The 10,868-nt window shown below is 37.4% G+C and overlaps 1 long non-coding RNA gene across 1 annotated transcript in view; it reads right to left on the bottom strand.

Annotated features, from left to right (window-relative positions):
* The window catches only part of LOC103163195, a 202,762-nt gene that overhangs the window by 99,275 nt on the left and 92,619 nt on the right, over positions 1–10,868 (bottom strand). The window contains exon 9 of the long non-coding RNA XR_004769177.1: positions 4,208–4,283. This is a non-coding gene — a long non-coding RNA (uncharacterized LOC103163195). The remainder of the gene's footprint in view (positions 1–4,207; positions 4,284–10,868) is intronic.

The raw sequence follows: 10,868 nt of genomic DNA, 5'->3' as shown, positions 1-10,868 counted from the left end.
GGGTAACTCCAACAAACAATGACTTTTGTTTTATTGTTGTATTAGAATCTGAGTCTCTGTTTATAAATACTGAATTTTAGCATATCACTACATAATGTTGATAATATGAATGAATCATTGTGTTGCATTGAAACTAGACACTTGCTCTGTTCACGAGTAAATTCTAAGATGTTTCCTGTGGCCCACAGAATCTTTTAAGGTAGCTATATATGCTGTTGTAGACAGACTGATCCTCAGACAGCTTTAATAAGTCAGGGATGTAGTTCATCCACCAAGGGTCTGCTGAGATCTTTTCCTATGACAGCAACTTGATGTGTGACTACTTTAAAACTATGAGATATTCCATTTTAATTTTTTTACATTTTTGTGAAACCAGTGGTGTAGAACATTTACCATGCAGGAAAGATGTATTTGATGAGTAGAAATGTTTATTTCAGATATCCCTCAATCTCCTGAAAATGAAGACACAATGTAAGGAATAGAGCCCCTGGTCAATTGAAACCTTATCTTACTGCAAGCAAGTGTTTAACTTCAAACAAGCCTAAATGTTCCCAGAGTTAATTCTTTATAGGAAACTGCAGAATCACTCTCTCTTCCAGATCCAGCAGATGTCAGGATGCTGCCACTAAGGGCCAACTTGCTTCATTAAATCTTCAGAATGCTGCAACTAACTAGGAGAGGAAATAGTATTTTACTAGTATCAGGACAGTCCTCATTTTCTGGCAGGAATCTGCCTAAACCTGTCATCAGCTTGAAAACACAAGTTGTAGGACATATCCTTGGATATGTGGAAAAAAATTTGCTTAGAGAATTTTACATCTTATTGGCAAGCTGAAATATTTTTAAACAGAAAATATATTCTTCTCTTATACAATTTTCCCTATCTCTGTTTCTCCCAGCAACTCATCAGCTACCCTATTCACTGGATATACTTTATCGAAACCCATCTTCAAAAGAATATGATAGAACAAAAGGCAATAATGCAATCCAGAAGCCATCACACTAAGGCTGGATAAGGTATCCCAATATTAGTAAAGAATCACAAGACGATGTAAAAGAGTAAAATATGGAACTGTTCTCACAGTTAGGCATCTCACCAAAAAAAAAAGAAAAAAAGAAAAACAGCAAAGAAGTACAACATACATGCTGGGGACCTAGTACAAAAAATCCAGGCCCTGCGTTTGATATTTGAGTCTTTGTGAACACAAGTAAATGCTACTTACTTGATTCAGATGATCCTGTGCTCCTGGGACCCTCTACTCCATCTGAAACCTACAATCTTCCTGCCAACTGTTCATGTGATTCAGGAAGGTTAGAGAGTAGGGAACCGATGGAGACCTCCAATTTAATTTCTCTCTGTGTGTAATGTCAGACTGTGGGTGTTTGTATCCATTTATATCTGTTAAAGTAGGAAGACTTTCTGACAATGTATGGACAAGAAACAGATGTTTGAGGATAGCAGAATATCATTAGAAAACAATTCAGTTTTCAGGCAAATTCTGTTTAATAATTACCCAGGCTTCTTGGTTGTCTATGTCTGACTACCTGACCATCCAAGCAGTAGCAGTCCATGGGCTCCAACTCCTAGAGTTGTCCTCAAGTTAATTCTGACATTGATTTGCAATTTTAAAAAGATCTGTCAGACCATTGCCTTAACAATCTTGTATTAAGGGCCTGCTTTAGGTCAAAGTTTTTGTGGTTGGGGTACACGTTTCTCTTTGAGTTTCAATCAGAGAACCTTTCTATATCAAACAGTAAAATGTATGTGTGAAGGCTCCACGAAAACACTAGCATGCCCTCCATGTTCAATGAATGTGAGGGTGTTGTCCTCAGCAATGTAGCCCTGCTCTAATTTTGCAGAGTTTATTACAGACACAGGGATTCAGAGTCTAATATAACAGGCAAAAGATCTGCATGGAATCTCAACATACAAATCCACAAGAACAAAGAACAAAATATGCTGGTGTGTTAATCAGTTTCAAGAGAAATATGTAATACCAATCTATTATCATCAGTAAATAATTGATTTCCAACCAAGCTCAAGCATTACCTGATATCATAGTCCTCAATTGGTTGACAAGAAAGAAAGAAGAGTATGTATATGCCAAAATGCACAGGATATATGAACAAAGATTAGAAAATTGAACCTGTGACCATATATGGCAACATGAAGATAACAAGAAAATTTTCTACACTACACTTGAAGGTACAACTAGTGCTTCAGTGATAGGTAGGGTATTATCTGCAAATGTTACTGTTTCATTTTTTCACAGACTCTATGATATGTAGGAAAACTGACAATGGCATAGAAATTCCCACAGTAGATCTTCCAATGTACAAAAAGGATCCTGACTTCCTAGTGCTTTTCACACATTAATGTCCAAACTGAATTATCTGCCTTGCACATGAAACAACACTTCAAAACTGAGACATCGACAAAATGTCTTAAGAGAAGCAGAAGCATCAGAAGCAGGATGCTGTTTCCTGCAGAGGAGACAGGATCAGTGACTGGGAGCTGTAATGCTGTAAATCAAACAATCCCTGACTTTGCTGATTGCCACTGGAACTGACTCCTATAGATGTCAGGATCAGGCTGCCTTGTCTGGTTCAGTGGCTCTGGCCATACCTAGGAGCTACTGTTTCCTGGGTATGGCCAGAGCCTGGCAGCTTAGAAGCCACAGGACTCTCGCTTTTATAAGCACTCCCTGTCCCTGATTGAAGGATTGTGTGCATTCAAATTTATTATCAAATAGGAACCAATGAGAAGAGTGGTCTCATTTCCAGCACTGGAGGCAACTCCTGTGGTTCCCTTGGAGATCTGAATCAGAGCTGCTGACTCATTTCCCCTCCCACCTTGAACTGTGATGAAGGAGAAGCAGTGAAAGTGAAAGTATGAAAGACAAAAAAGACAAAAGTGCAATTTACCCTGGTTTCTGATGCCAATTTTCAAAATGAAAGAAAACAACCTGTGGCATGTAAAGGCTGATCATATATCTGCTGCTTCAGCAAGCATCATTGCTATCTACATGAAAGCTCTGTTTCTCCCTGGAGGCACCTGTGTTTCTAGCTTGCCAGTAGCTTCTTGTTACTGACATTTTTTTTTTTTTTGGTATGCTGTTTGGGATTGCTCAAATGTAATGAAAAATGCTGGAATTTTAGTTTTCTCTTTATATGTACATGAGTGTATGAAATACATACTTAGATTGTAAGTGGAAAGGTTCACCGAAAGCCCTCCTATGCTGGGAAGCAAAAAAATGACTGCCTTCGCTAATCCCCTTGGGCTCTGACTCCTGCGGATGTCAGGAGCTGTCTGCCTGTGTCAGTGTACAGCCAGGCTCTGGTTATACCCATTATCTATTGAGTTTTGGAGAATAGTCTGAGCCCAACTGGTAAGAAGCCTCACAGTGGACACTTTTATTAGGACTCCTTGCCTCGGATTGAAGGGTTGTGTATATTTAAAATGGGCATTGAGACAATAAGAAAAGTGATCACAATGCAAGCACTGGGGGCACATCCTGATGTTCTCTTGGAGATCTCCATCAGGACTGCTGATTCATCTCTCGCTCCCAACTAACGTGTGCTGCCAGAGAAGCATCAAAATTAAAGCACGACATGAAAAACCATAATTTACACTAGACAAAACTCCAATAATCAAAAAGAAAAAAAATGGAACAGGCGGCAGGTAGGAATGCACATGAATCAGGATGCTCGGGGCAACATCCTGGCTATCAAAATAAAAGCTACCAATTCTGCCTGGAGATGCCTGACTGTGAATCTGGGCTGCCAAGAGACTCTTGTGGCTTACATTTTCCGATATGCCCTGTCAGTTTAGCAATGCTAAATGCTTCAGTTTTAGCTTTTCTCCAATATATGTACATAAATGCCTGAAATGAAATGCTTACATTGTAAGTAGAAGTTTTCAGCGCAAGCCCTCCTGTGCTAGGAATCAAACAATCCCTGCATTTGCTGATTCCCATAAGCCCTGTCTCCTGTAGATGTCAGCAGCAGTCTGCCTTGTCTGTGTCCTTGTACAGTCAGCCTCTGACTATATCCAGGATCTACTGAGTAAGTTCCTGCACTGGTCATGCTATTGTTAACACTCTTTGTCCCTGATTGAAGGACTGTGTGTCTTCAAATTGAGCAAAGACCAAGAGCCAATAAGGGGAGTGATCTCATTTCAAGCAATGTAGGCAAACCATGTAGTTACCTTGGAGATCTCCATCCGGGCTGCTGACTCATTTCTCTCTCCCACCTCAATGTGTATGGCAGCTTAAGCATCTGAACTGAAAATGGATGCCAGAAAAAAATATTGGTTAACTTGGCTTTGACTCCAGTTATCATAGGAATGAACAAATCTGTTCAAAGCAGGGTGTTGCTGTATATCCAGCTGCTTCTACCTACATCCCGACTAGCTATAAAAAATGTTTCTGTTTTTCCCTGCACTGAGTGTTTGTGACTGGGCTGCCAATTGCTGTTTGCTGCTAATATTTCCTGATTTGTCATTTCAGCTTCCCAAATACCATGCTAAATGTTTGAAATTTAGCTTCTCTCCATATTATCTATTCACGAGTGACTGAAAGAGATACTGAAATAATATATGAAATTATTAGTTTCAAGCCTTGCTCTGAAGGGAAAAATTTGCATGCTGTATCCAACAATGTCCTGAAGATTAAGCAATAATTTGCACTATTCTTTTTGGAAAGAAATATTATATATATACATTATATATATATACATATATATATATATATATTAATTTTAATATATTTATATGACTTTATTTATAGTTCATCTCAAACATGTCTGCATGCATTTGCCATGAATTTTTTCAGTGTTGTGATATATTCATATTTGAATATTATTTTTCCCATTCAAAGCTATCATTTTATTAGCACATCATTTACGTACTGGTTTGCACTTATCTTTGTAGTTAAATCAAAATAAATGACATAAAAAGCTCTAAATCTTTAAGTTATCAGAACTTAACTACAATGTGCATGAATAACTGTAATCAAAGTATGAAAATAATTATTAATCTTAAAATATTAAGCAAATTCCAAAATATAGCGCTTGTTATAATGAGCATATATTTTAGTTTATATGGTATTTTATGACTGAAGTTATTTTATTTTTTATTAGAAACAATACACATTTTACATGTCAATCCCAGTTCCCTCTCCCTCCCCTCCTCACCTGCTCCCCCACCCCCTCACAGTCTCTTTCTGCTCCCCATGGGCAATTCTCAAAGTGCTGTATCATTTGGAGCAGTGCCTAGACTCCCCGTCCCCCCCATGAGTCTAGGCTGAAAGAGTATCTCTCCATGTGGAGAGGGCTCCCAAATTCCATTCCTATACTAGGGATAAAACTGGTCCACTACCAGAGACCCCATAGATTGCCCAGACCTGCAAACTGGAATTCTCTCTTAAGAGATCTTGAACAGTCCTATGCTGGTTTACCAGCTATCAGTCTGGTATCCATGAGCAACCCCTTGTTCAGGTCAGCTGTCCCTGTGGGTTTCTCGAGTCTGATTATGACCCCTTTGCTCATCATTTCTCCCTCTCTTCAACTGGTTTCCAGAGTTCAGCTCAATGTTTAGCTGTGGGTGTTTTCCCCTGCTTCCTTCAGCCACTTAATGAAGGATCTAGGATGATGTATGAGGTAGTCATCATTATCATTATCAGAGAAGGGCATTTAAGTTAGCTTCACAACTAAAGCTTAGACTGTTAGTTGGGGTCAATATCGAGGATGTCTGGTTATTTCCCTAGTTGACTATAATTATCAACATGTCATGACGTTCCCTTCACTAGAGTTCTTCTCCAATCAATATTCCTTCCCCCAGTTTACACAGGAGATTACACTTTGGAGGGCAATACATGCATCCCTTTTAGGGTACTCATTGTAACCCAACTTCTCTGGGACTGCAGATTTATTGAAAACTTTGCTTTATAACTACTATCCACTAAGAAGTGACTGTTTAGTATGTTTGTGTTTCTGGGTGCAGGTTTCCTAACTCAGCATAACTTTTTCAAGTTCATGTGAATGAAATTTCATAGAATATTACAATTTTGTGAATATTCAGTACCTTCCCTGAATAGAGCTAGTATACAGGAGGAAATCTGCCATGCCTCTTTCATCAGCTGATTAAATAATAAAAGCCACTTCGATAACCTAATGGCTTCCGGATTCAAACATGGGTTAATTAGTTGTTCCCTTGTGATGACATATTATTATTTATTAAACCTTCCCTGAGGATTCAGAAGGCAAAGTAAATCTCAATTATAGAGATAAGTCATTGGTGGTGCACATCTTGAATTGCAAGCCTCATGAGATATATTCCATGATTTATAGTAAAATAATTATGAATGCACATATAAATATCTGCATCTTAGTTATATGTTCTGTTAATAAGGTTACTTTACCAATTTCTTACACTATAGAATACTTAGATACTGTTCCTTAAGCCATTAATAAACATATCATTTCTACTCATATCACTCCTGCTGTGTTAATGTCAAAATGACAGCTAACGAACAACAAAAAATCTTGGTAAACTTGATGAATTCACCAACTTATCCAAATCTTACAAATTACCAACATTTAGGCCTTATTAGTTTATTGGTAACTTGGCTCTAAAAGACATGTCTGAAGTTCACTGTAGCTTGCTTGACTGAAGCAGACATATATTATACATGCTCAATATTAGACCCCAGTCAGCTATACATGGCTATATGGTCCATGGACCCAGAAGCAAAGCTTTTCTCTGCAACTTCCTGAAGCCATAGGATTTCTAGATGTGTTATCAAAATTTACCCTGATAGCCACAAACCACATTGAATGTAACTCTCTAAAAACAACATTTTACACAATTTCACAAGTGCTCAATTCTGTAAGGACTTACATTATTGTGTCCAACCACACCCAATAAATACACTAAATTCTCCTTTATAACTAAACCAATAAAATCTTACATGGAACAGGCAAAATCAATTTATGGTACTAAAGAAAAAATTGTGTTGGACCAAAGTGTCTTGAAAGAAGAACTGGGAATTTTAAAGCACAGAATTTTGAAATTTTGAATACACAAAAACCACAAAACAATAGAAACCAAAAACAACCAAACAAAATGTTTAGCACAATCACAGCATAAATTGCCATACCAACACAGATGAATCTCTCTCAACTTTTCACAGTTAGCAGAAGAGTTATAGACAAATGATGAGCGCTGAGATACAGAGAACCCATTTCTAGTCTACAATATTACTCACAGATCTGTCCTTTAAAAATGTAAATGCTAAAACTATCACTTATTAAAACCACTTTAACAACACTGTGTGGGTTACTTAGGTATAAAATTTTACATGTAGAATAAAATAATTTTAATAAGATGTAGTATTTATATTGACATGAAGGAAAACAGACATGGTATTGTAGGAGGAAGCTGAATTATGTGTGAAATAACATAAATAATGTGCTCAAGTATGAATTCTCAAATAGGACAAAGATGCAGAAACACACACATATATATGTAAACAGATTGAAAAAAACGTATATATACAAATAAATATGAATATACATATATACACATAAGAATGTATTTAATAGGCACTGAGAAAATACTTGGAGAGGTATGTTTAATAACTGCATGTCTTATACCATGAAGGGATAGAAGTGATATCTCTCTTAGTTACCAGAGTTACTTTGATCACTTGGTAGCTAAGGGCATTCCCATAGACCCTCACTAGAGCCTCAAAAAGCATTTCCACATCATGGTTATATCTCCTAACACGATGGTAAGAAACAATTTCTGGCATTTCTCCTTACTTATGTTATCATAGAATAGAAACCCATCTGGTCCCTGGTTAGAAACTTCAATGAATCTGCCCTAGCAGAAAATAGTGATCAGTCTTCAGCCATATTCTTTACACAGTGGCTTAAATATCATGGGAGTAATCAATTACTCTTTTAAGTTAATAATTAACTCCATGAGATTGAACAAATATCCACTACTGCTAAAATGTCCAGTAAACTGGGACAGGAACGGTCACAGACCTATGCAAAAATGATTTCTCTCATTCTGTTAGAGGAATAAAGAGTTCCACTAAGTTGTAATGGTATATTGATATACCAATATATCTGTGAAATAATTGCCTTAATCAGTTATTACTTCAATCACAGATAGGAAATAAAATGAGGATTTGAAGATGGGCTCTTTCTCATGACCTGACAGGCTTTGTCCTACTATGTGATGATGCTACTTGTCTTCATCGAGCCCCATCACTACAGGCTCATGAAGTATTTTCAGAAGGAAGCAGAAAGATTCTAACCGATTCAGAAGTGGTGGATGATGGTGCTGTCCTGTAGCCTCCACTTTACTATCAGATATAGGAATTCAGAGTCTGAGGTAGCAGACACAGATCTTCACAGGGTCAAAATTTACAAAAAGACCACAACCAAGAACAAAGACTTGTGAATTTTAATTAATTTCAAGGGATGTATATAATAAAACATTGTCAATATCAGTAAATAATTGATTTCCAACAATTATTTCCAACCTGATACCTGGCCTGGTGTCATGGAGAGGAATGCACTTACTAGAAAAATATAACAAAGTCCTAGAGTTTTTATATGCCAAAATACGATGGAAATGCATACAAAGATTGGTAAATGCAAACTGTGAGCATAAATGGCAACAAGATGAAAACAAGTGAATTCCCTGTACTATATTTCATTGTGCCTGCAGTAACAGGTAGGGTGGCATCTGCAAATGTTACTGCTTGATATTTTCACGGATTCTAAGTGTTGCTGGTAAAAACTGACAACTCTGTAACATTTCACACAGTGGTTCTCCCAGGGAACAGAAAGGAGCCTGACTCCCATATTGTCTGTCAGGTAGTAAAGTCTGAAATGGATTGTCTTCTTAGCAGAGGGTGTAGAACTTCAAGAGTGGGACAGGGGTATCACATCTTAAAAGAGAAGCACTATCTCAGAAGCAGAATGCTACTTCCTATACGGGAGACAGGAACAGGTGCTTGGGAGCCTGGGAATGAAACAATCCCTGACTTTGCTGATTCCCCTGGGTTCTGTCTCCTGTAGAGGTCAGGAGCAGTCTGCCTTGTCTGGGTCAGAGTACAGTCGGGCTCGGGATACACCCAGGAGCAACTGAGCCATGGAGTATAGCACGAGCCCGACTGGTAAGAAGCTGCCCTGTGGATGCTTTTATAAGCACCCCTTGCCTTTGATTCAAGGGCTGTGTACATTTAAGTTGGGCATGGAGCCAATAAGAAGAGTGATCTCAATTCCAGCAATAGAGGTAAATCCTGATGTTCTCGTGGAGATCTCCATCAGAACTGTTGATTCATTTCTGTCTCCTAATCAAAGGAACCCTGCATCAGAAGCAGTGAAATTGGAAGTATATGAGAAGTGAAAAGTGTAATTTGTCCTGGACTCTGCCTCCAATTACCGAAAGGAAATAAAGTCAACCAGTGGCAAGTAGGGGGTGATGATATGTCTGGCTGCTTTGGCATACATCCTGGCTATTGATGTGAAACCATCTGTTTTTGCTTGCAGACAACTGATTATTTTTCGGGGCTGTGAATATCTGTCTGCTGAATTATTTCTTGTGCCAATTCAGATTCTCCAAATGCATTTTAAATGCTTGAATTTTAGCTTTTCTCCTATGTATGTTCATGAATTACTAAATCGTTATGCTTGTATTATAAGTGGCAATGTTACTTTCAAACCCTGCTCTGAACATAAACAATTTCCATACCATATATTAAGTATCAAGATGATTAAGCAATAATTACAGATATTCCTTTTAGAAAAATATTTATAATATATGCTTACTCTCAACAATTGCACAGTTGTTTGCATGATTTTATTTCTGGTTGGTTCCACAATGTCTAAATGTATTTGGCATTACTTTTCCTTTCACAGCACCAATTCATACTCAGGAAATATTCTGTTCAGTATTAATATGTGAATTCTAAAATTTTGAATGAATTTACTATATTACCTGCAGTAGAATTCCTCTTAAGTCACTACTTCAAACTTAGTTCATATCTTTACTCTCTTGCTGTAACATCTGTGTTCAGGTAAAGCACCTCTGTACATATGTATATGGGGCCTACTACAAGCATGGTCAGGTCTAAGGACTAGCATATCTGAGCTATTCTGTCATTCCACTTTCATCTCCTAATTAATCAACACAATCCACTGTTATGATATTTTGGATTCATAATTCTTCCACAGGACATATTTGAATGTTTCCTGGCTTTACTAGTGAAAAAATAATGCCTGCATATGAAGTTGATGTAATTTCAATAAGTCAATAGTACTTAAATACCCATCACATATTATTTGCATATGGAGGTACATTATCAATGTCAGATTGAATAGTGTTTCTCACATGTACAGAATTTGCAAAACATGCTATAAAAGCTGTCCAAGAAAACTCAGAGTTCTTACTGATGGTGATACTGGGATGCCAGTTACTGCTTGCTGTGGCCATTTTCTGATATGAGAACCTGAAATAAGATGCAATATTGTAAATAGAAATGTTCCTTTCAATCCATGTTCTGAACATACCCAATTTGCATAAGCTATCTAACAGTGTCATGATTATTGAGCAATAATTTTGGTATGCATTTTAGAAAGAAATATTCATAATTCATGTATACTCTCAACACTTGCACTTTGTATGTATTGTTTCATGTGTGGTCCACAGATGTCTGCATGTATTAGGCATTATTTTTTGTTTGGAGCACTTTATTCAGAACAGTTGTTTGGGAAATCCCACCTAATCCCTGCCTATCTTAGGTTTTCAATTCTTCTGTCTCCTGCAGGTATCACAGACACTTTTTGCATTA

The sequence above is a fragment of the Cricetulus griseus genome, chromosome 3 (genome assembly GCF_003668045.3).
Source record: "Cricetulus griseus strain 17A/GY chromosome 3, alternate assembly CriGri-PICRH-1.0, whole genome shotgun sequence".
NCBI lineage: Eukaryota > Metazoa > Chordata > Mammalia > Rodentia > Cricetidae > Cricetulus > Cricetulus griseus.
This window is presented reverse-complemented; position numbering and strand designations above follow the sequence as displayed.